This window comes from Canis lupus, chromosome 10 (assembly GCF_003254725.2).
Source record: "Canis lupus dingo isolate Sandy chromosome 10, ASM325472v2, whole genome shotgun sequence".
NCBI lineage: Eukaryota > Metazoa > Chordata > Mammalia > Carnivora > Canidae > Canis > Canis lupus.
Window position 1 is genome coordinate 70093759 of NC_064252.1, and position 8958 is coordinate 70102716.

The window sequence follows — 8958 nt, forward strand, 5'->3', positions numbered from 1 at the left end:
CACACCCTGCCCGGCCTCGGGTGGGCACACAGCGAAAGGAGAGCGTCCGAAGCACACCTAACCGGGAGACCGGCCTATTTTGCTTAATCCTTGACAGATCACTCCGGCGCAGAGAAAGCCTAAAAACAGATTTGAACGCTACAACCAATACACTGACTTTATACAACCGAACACCGTAGTCCACGGAGAAAAGGCTTTCTTTTTGCCGCGTTCAGTGACGTGGGCGCCTCTCACCTGTGGCTTATCGCGGGCGTCAGGCCGGGACGCACCTGTGCTGGAAGCGGGCCGCTCCGCGGGTGTTCCCTGGGCCTGGGGGACTTTGCCGGAGTTGTTGAAAACAGAGGCAGTTTTTGGTGTTACGGCCTTAAATTTCCTTCAAGTTAAAACTATGGTGCTCGAGTATATAGATAAAACGTTAGAGCGTAATGTCTCTTCCAGAGATTAAAAATTCTGTTCCAAGAATCTTGGGTGTGTCCTTGTACACAGTGCAAAAGGCTTAAACTATACCGAGATCGCTTTTGGAGAAAAAAAAATTTCTCACGGACCCAGGGATGACCTAAGTCATTTTTATTAAAATGTATCTTAAATACATATACTCATTAAGACCAGTTCTAAACACTCAGGCGTTATAGTTTTATGTTACTAAAATGCCAAAAATTGGGGAATCCCTGGGTGGCGCAGCAGTTTAGCGCCGCCTTCGGCCCAGGGTGTGATCCTGGAGTCCCGGGATCAAGTCCTACGTCGGGCTCCCTGTATGGAGCCTGCTTCTCCCTCTCCCTGTGTCTCTGCCTCTCTCTCTATGTCTCTCATGAATATTTAAAAAATAAGATAAGATATTTTTAAAAAAGAGAGAGAGAAGAAACTGAGATCAGAGAGGTTGAGTAACTTGCCCAAGTTTCACAGCTAGCGAGTAGAAAAATGAATTTGAGGTCAGACAGCCTGGCTCCACTCAGTCATTACACCGAATTGTCTCATTGCCTTGGACACAAGGTAGTAATCGGGGGTTACTAAATCTACGTTAAATGTAGACCTAATCCAATTATTGCTGAAACCAGCAACAGCAAGTCTGTCATTGTGTTTTCACTACAACGCCTGCTGCTAAGTCGCTGCAACTCAGTGCATGTGACTGTGGGAACTAGCATGAGAGCATCCCTCCTTGCCAATATGGTGCTGATCCCAGGAATTGTTCTTTTGAGCCTGACAAGCCTGTGCCCTGTGTGGACTCAGCCTTCTTGCCAGGATGCTCTAATTAGACTCCTCTCTGCCTCATGACCTAAGCAACCAGACCTGCCCCTGGCTCACAGGGGAAGATACAGAGGCAGATATAGGCCCCACCCATTGGCTTTGGGGTTGCCATCAATTCAGAATAGGGGCGCCTGGGTGGCTCAGTGGGTTAAAGCATCTGCCTTTGGCTCAGGTCGTGGGATGGAGCCCCACGTTGGGCTCCCTGCTCAGCAGGGGAGTCTGCTTCTCCTTCCTCCCAGCTTGTGTGCACTCTCTCTCTCTCTCTGTCAAATAAATAAATAAAATCTTAAAAAAAAAAAAAGGATAATCCAGGGGGATCCCTGGGTGGCTCAGCGGTGGAGTGTCTGCCTTCGGCCCAGGGCGTGATCCTGGAGACCCAGGATCGAGTCCCAGGTCAGGCTCCCTGCATGGAGCCTGCTTCTCCCTCTGCCTGTGTCTCTGCCTCTCTCTCTTTGTCTCTCATGAATACATGAAAAAATCTTAAAAAAAAAAAAAAGATAATCCAGAACACAATTTTTTAAATAATAACCTAAGATTATCACTGAAGTAAAAACTGCTAACTTTAGAGAAGATACAGATCTCTCAAAATGTGTACGTCCTCAGCACCTCGGTGGTCTGAGAGACCCGTGGAGTGATGGAAGCTCACACTATAAAAACAGAGGCACGAAACCCTCCTTGCGTCTGACAAGGACGTGCCTGAAGACATCGGTCAAAACACTGTGGTATTTGCAGAGTTCCTTGCTGCTTTTAGAATCAGGAATTGTTGTGCTTCTCTTGAGATGTTTTTATTTTGTGTTTTATGTTCTGGACACGTGACGTTTTGTGTCTCATACTTTGCACAGCTCTCAACACTACCCGAAATTGTACCCTCACTTATGGGGTTTCCTGATGAATGTCGGCTTTTTGCATTCGTCTGTAAGGCTGTAGGGGCAGAGACCATGTCTGTCGCTGTACCCTTCACAGAACCCGGAGCATAGTAGGTCCTCACTGAGTGTTAAATGAACAAATGGGTGAGTGAGTCAATGAACAAATAAAATATATGAGCCATGGGTTGGTCAGTTCTTCTTTTTCCATGAGATGCTAGAAAGTTTAGAGCTGGATTTGTTTACCCTCATACCAACTATAGAGGGTCTCACACGTGTATTTTTGTATTAGCTTCAGTCTTTTTTTTTTTTTAGCTTCAGTCTTAATGCCATTTTATAACTCTACCCTTAGTCTTTCTTTCTCATTGACTTCTAAGTTAGTCTCCCTTGGTATGTTCTATGAAGCCCGATAAACTGTCTCAGATTCCTTGTAGAACAAGGTTGGTGATAAAAATATCTATCAAAGGGTTTTAAAGATATATTTAAAACCTTAATGCTAAACTTTCTCCCATCAAACATATTTGATCACCTGTAAACTCTTAAGAATAGCTGTGATTTGCTAATTCCAGCACCGTCTTAACATTTCAAGCAAATTCAACCCAAGCCCAGAAACCACACATGCTGCATCATTTCAGGCAGTGGTGTATAGTTTGTGTGTAATAAGCAGATTTCTAATAAGGTTGGGCAACTGGACACGAAAGAACATACCGCTTGCCACAAAAATGTATGGACTTGGGATCAAAGAATGATTTATCTTTTGTGGTTCTGCAAAATATATTGAAATTACAATAATAATAATAAAAGGTTAGCTATTGGGGATGGGGAGAAAAAGTGGTGGGTCAGGGGACAAGCAGGGCTGGGCAAGATCCGGGCATTGATGGAAGTCTGATCACCTTACAGAATGAAGGGAGAGCACCATGAAGCAAAAAACGTTAAACGGTCTAAATCCCTCTGTAAAATCTCTACTGTATACTATCCATATGCCAGCGGCCAGAGTGACTTGCAAGTCTGAACCTCAGTTAACTGCTCTCATTCATTTCAAGCAATTTCATTTCAAACGTTTACCAATTCTCCTTTAAAATGAAACCCAGGGATCCCTGGGTGGCCCAGCAGTTTAGCACCTGCCTTCAGCCCAGGGCGTGATCCTGGGGTCCCGGGATTAAGTCCCATGTCAGGCTCCCTGCATGGAGCCTGCTTCTCCCTCTGCCTGTGTCTCTGCTTCTCTCTCCCTCTCTTTATCTCTCATGAATAAATAAATAAAATCTTTAAAAAAATAAAAATAAATAAAATGAAGCCCAATTTTAAATCCCTTTAAGGAGGCCACCCCTCACTGTACAAGTTAAAGATGCAGCTCATGCCCCTCGGCTAGACCCCCGGCTAGAGGGAAAGGAGCTGGGTCCACCCTCCCCTATCGCTGCTCCTGCCAGGATGTCAGACCAACCTCACCTTTGGGCTTAGAAAGCACAAAATGTCCATTTACCAAACCGAGAACTGGTTTCTATTATTTACAAGGCTCATTTGAGTCCGTGGAACCTTCGACAACAAACTGCGAGAGGCAAGAGTGGGTGTGAGGAAACAGATGGGTAATAATCATGTGTCACAGATAAATGACAATTTTTAAAAGAATCTGATAGGGTGTGGGCTGGTCCCCCCCCTTCCCTTCTGTCTTTCTCTCCGTCTTTCTCTCTCGCTCTCTCTGCCAAAGGGTGGAGATTACGGAGGAAAAGGAAGGGGGAGAGAAAGCAAGACAATGGGCAGGCCCGCGCCTGAGCCTGAGCCGCATCCCAAAGCAGCCGCCCGCCCCCACCTGCGGGTGCAGGGGGGCCGCCCCGGCGGAGGGGGAGGGGAGGGGAGGGGAGGGGGGGTGAAAGCCGAGGCAGCGGCGCTGGCCGGACCTCTGGGGGACACCGGCAGGTTTTCCCTCCAAAGTGGTGGCGGCGGAAAATCCAAATCCACTGGGGACTTGCTCACGTGCGGGCTCCCGGCTCCCGGCTGCAGCGGCGGGCCCTGCCCACGCCGCCCCCCTGCCCCGCAGCTGCTGCACTGCGCCCGCCTGGGCCGGGCCGCCGCGGGGACAGGGGACAGGAGGGGGACACGGAGCATCCCGCAGGGGGGAGAAAGCCGGGCACGGGAGGGGAGGGGGACACGGCGCGCAGGGGGGACACGGCGGGCAGGGGAGGGGAGGGGGGACACGGAGCATCCCGCAGGCGGAGGGGCACGGCGGGCAGGGGGGAGAGAAGGCGGGCAGGGGGCACACGGCGGGGCAGGGGGGACACGGCGGGGCAGGGGGGGACACGGCGGGGCACGGGTGCCCACCCCACGCAGGGGAGGGGAGGGGAGGGCGGGGCAGGAGAGGACAGGGGAGGGGAGGATGGGGCACGGCAGGGGCGCCCACCCCCAGGCAGAGGAGGGGAGGGAAGGGGAGGGGAAGGAGGGACACGGCGGGCAGGGCCAGGGCGCCCCCCGCCAGGCAGGGAGGGGAGGGAGGATGCGGCGGGGCAGGGGCCCCCATCCCCAGGCAGCGGAGGGGAGGGGAGGAGAGAGGAGTGGTCGCGGCGGGCAGGGCGGGGCGGGGCAGGGCAGGGCAGGGACGCCCCCCGCTGCCCCCGCAGCCCTGAGAAGGAAGCGGCACCTGTCAGGCGTGGCGCCCGGAGCCAGCGCGCCCGCCCCTCGCCCCGCGCCCCGCGCCCCTCGCCCCGCGCCCCGCGCCTCGCCCCGCACCTCGCCCCGCGGAGGCCGCGCGTTGCATCATCCGCGGAAGCCCCGAGGCGGCGGGCGCGGGCCCCAGCGCGGACCTGCCTGCCGCGCGACTCTCCGATTCCGGGGAAACGACCCGAAGCCGCGGCGCCCGCGGGGCTCACCTGTGCGCGGCCGCTCGCCGGTCCCTGCTCCCCCGGGGCCGCCGCCCGGCTCCGCCGTCCCCCCTCGGGCTCTGCTAACGGGCGCCCCCGCCGGAGCGCAGGACGGCGCGTCCCTCCATCCCGCAGCCGCGCGCTGCCCGCCGCCGGGGCCGCGTCTCCGCTCCGCCAGCCCCACAAAGGGCGGCCGCTCCCGCTCGTCCTCGCCGCCCCGCCGTCGCGTCCGAATCCACTTCCCGCACCGGGCGGGAGCGAGCCAGAGCTCCCCTGGCGGCGCGCTGACAAAGGACGCTCCGCCGCGCCCACAGCGCCCCCTCCAGCGGGCACGGCCCCGCCGCCCCGACCCGCTGCCGCAGCGCCCCGCCCCGCCCCGCCCCGCAGCGGCCCCGCCCACAGGCCCGGCCCCAGGCCCGCAGCGCCCCACGCAGACACCGCCCCAGGCCCGCAGCGCCCCGCCCCGCGCCCGCACCCGCGCTGCAGGCCCCGCCCCACCCCCGCCCCCAGGCCCGCAGCGCCCCACGCAGGCCCGGCCCCAGGCCCGCAGCGCCCCACGCAGACCCCGCCCCCGCGCCGCAGGCCCCTCCCCGCCCCGCCCCCAGGCCCGCAGCGCCCCACGCAGGCCCCGCCCCCAGGCCCGCAGCGCCCCGCCCCAGGCCCGCAGCGCCCCGCCCCCGCCCCGCCCCAGGCCCGCAGGGCCACGCCCCGCCACGCCCCCAGGCCCGCAGCGCCCCACGCAGGCCCCGCCCACAGGCCCGCCCCCAGGCCCGCAGCGCCCCGCCCCCGCCCCCGCCCCGCCCCGCCCCCAGGCCCGCAGTGGCCCCGCCCACAGGCCCCGGCCCCAGGCCCGCAGCGCCCCATGCAGGCCCCGCCCCCTCAGGCCCCGCCCACAGGCCCCCTCCCCCCACCCCCTCTCCCCCAGGCCCGCAGCGCCCCCGCAGTCCCGCCGCCTGCCCCCCCCCCCCCCCCCCCCGTGGGTCCCGCAAGGGCCGGGAGCTACTAGGAGGATCCTGCTACTGGAACAAAGTCTGACACGTGAGCTTCCTTCACGGATAGATCCTCCCTGGGATTAACAAGGGGAGAAAAAAGTCTCTGTGGTCTGCGAAGGAGATTTGCCTTTAGAAAATTAACTCTCGGGATTGCAATGGCGATTGTTGACCGTGTGAACTCTGCTCCGTCTTCAAGGACAGCAAGTGTCGGGCCCGGGCTCGCCGCCTCCGCGCTCCCCTCCCATCCCAGGAGGCAGGTGCTCAGGGACCAGGGAGCCGGATGGAGACCCGGACCGCCTGACTGCAGCCTTAGACCTGCCGCTAACTAGCTGTGTGGCCTCGACCAAGTCACTTAACCCTCCTGGGCCTTGTCGTCCTAGTCCGTGAAAGCGCGGTGTACCTGGTGCTTCCGGTGTACCTGGAAGGCCCAGCATCACCGGGCCCCAGGCCCCCCCCACAGGCTCCAGCGGCCCCCCCACATCAGCATGCCTTCTGTTTTCTTTCAACGTGGATTGCAGGGCAAGGATGGCTTCCAGGAAAGCTGTGGTCCCTTCCCACACCCGGATCAGGGCCCCGCTGCTCCTCTTAGGTTGTGGGCACCAAGGCCTTTAGATACTCGCATAAAATCACCAGGCCCCACCCAGTGCTGCTGCAGAGCCAGACTCTGAGTGGGCCCAGGAATTTTGTATTTAACAAGTGTCCCTAGTAAGTCCTTTGGGCTGACCTCCGAGACACGCCAGTGTGTGAGTCCCAGGGCTCCAGTCTCAGTCCTGGTGACTGTGTGGACTGAGGAAGAACTGACCCTGGGGTCTCACTTCCCAGCTGGAAAGTAGGGGTAACAGCCCTGGCCCTCTGCTATGGGCTGAACTGTGCTCCCCCGACCCACCTGCTGTCGCCAGTTGCTATGTTGAAGTCCTAACTTCCAGAACCTCAGAATGTGGCTATTTGGATATGGGATCTTCAAAGAGATAATGGAGATAATGAATGACATAATTAAAAGGTTAAAAAAATTAGGTGGTAAGGGTAGGCCCTAATCCAATAGGACAAGTATCTTTATAAGAGGAAACGTAGACACTCTGGCACAGAGGGAAGATCATGTGAAGACACGGGAAGAAGTGAACTGCCAACGACCAAGGAGAGAGGAAAACCAAACCTCTGGACACCCTGATTTCTGGTAAACTTCTCTGGTAAACTTCTGTTGCCCAAGCCACCCACTCTATGCTACTTTGATATGGCAACCGTACAAAACTAATAGTCTCCTGCCACCCAGGGTTGTTGTGCAGACAAAATAGGACACCAGGTGTAAGTACTCACAGTCGTATTACTGATTAGAATGAGACAACCAGCAGCCATAACTCTGGCCACACAGGGTGGGGTGGCGAAGCAGCGCCCGCAGCTGGTGGAGCGCCCCAGACTCCAGGGAAAGGCAGTCCTGGTTATAAAAGTGGCAGAGAACTTGGCCAAATTGTGTCCTACTGCTTTGTAGAAGGTAGAACTTACAAGTGATAAAATTAGATATTGAACAGAGGAGATATCTAAGCAAAATAGTGAAAGGGCAATGAGGGTCCTTCTTACTACTAATAGTAAAATACAAGAGGAACGAGGAATTAAAGGAAGAATCATGAAACACAAAGGAACCAGAGTTTGAAGACTAGGAAAAGTCTCAGCCCATCTACGCTGCAAAGGGTAAAAAAAAAAAAAAAAGCTTGTTTTGAAGGGAGCACGAAGGTTGTGGCTGAATAATGATTTTATAGAGAGGTCACGGGGGTGTAACTCACGGACCTAGTCAGCCACCTTAGCAGAGGCTAGAATAGAAATGGGTTTTTCCAGCAAAGACAGCGCTGGTTTGACCTTAGGGGGCAGAAAAAGCAGGACAGGATGAAGGAAGACTGTCGAATTTCTTGGATCCTGCATGACGAAACCACAAAGCTATTCGGGTCCAGATGTGCCCTGCTCTTCCAGGAAGGGGAAGAACGACCCCAAGGATGATTCAGGGATCATCAGGGCTGCCATTCCAACCACAGGCCTAGGGGTCAAGTTGGCTTCCTCCTGGGCTTCAGAGGGCAGAGCCACCGCAGAGCTGCCTGGGGTGACGCTCCCAACGCGGCGGGCCTGGGAGGTAGGGTACTGAGCCAAAGAGGATTACTACAAAGGCTGACCATATAACGGAATTGGCCTTGCTGGGTCCGGGGCTTGCTTGGAACCCACCGCCCCTTTCTTCTGATTTCCTCCTGTGGAACGGGAAGGTCTGTCCTACGCCTGCTTGCCCTTGTATTTTGGAAGCACCTAACTTGTCCGGTCTCACAGGCTCATGGCTGGAAGAGCATTTCACCTCCAGATGAATCATACTCAGGTCTCCTCCGTATGTGATTTAGAGGATATTAGAGGAGACCTTGAACTTCAGACTTTAGAACTCACGCTAGAACAAGTTAAGACTTTGGGGGCTGTTGAGATGAAGCATATTTTGCATGTGTTAAGGTCATGAACTTTTGGAGTTGGGGGCCAAAGGCCAGGGATTGTGCCCTGCCCCCGAAATTCGTAGGTTGAAGCCCTAACCCCCAACCGCAACGTGACCGTACTTGGAGATAGGGCTTTTAGGTGGTTGTTAGGGTTAAATGAGGTCATAAGGTTGGGGCCCTTAATCTTTTTTGTTTTTTTTTGTTTGTTTGTTTGTTTTTTGGGGGCCCTTAATCTGACAGGATGGGTGTCCTTCTAAGAAGAAGGGGGATAAGGGTTTGCTCACTCACGCACACACTGCCTGTTCTCTCCTTATGCCCACAGCCCCCTGCCATGCGAGGCCGTGGAGAGAAGCCTGCAAGCCGGAAGAGCAACCTCGCCAGAAACCAAAACCCTTCTGGCCTTGACCTTGGACTTCTCCAGAACTTCGAGAAATAAATTTCTGTTGTGTAAGGCACCCAGTACAGGATTTAGATTGTGGCTGCCCATGCAGATACGCAACCTCTGCACCTTGGTTTCTCCGCCTGTACAGCAGGGAGGGACCCTGAT

At 56.0% G+C, this 8958-nt stretch overlaps 1 protein-coding gene across 1 annotated transcript in view; it reads right to left on the reverse strand.

Moving 5' to 3' along the window:
• ADD2 (adducin 2) overlaps positions 1 to 5261 on the reverse strand; it is a 95891-nt gene extending 90630 nt beyond the window's left edge. The window contains exon 1 of the mRNA XM_049115621.1: positions 4970 to 5261. The gene's annotated coding sequence lies outside the window, so the exon portion shown is untranslated. The remainder of the gene's footprint in view (positions 1 to 4969) is intronic.
• Positions 5262 to 8958: the final 3697 nt, after the last annotated feature.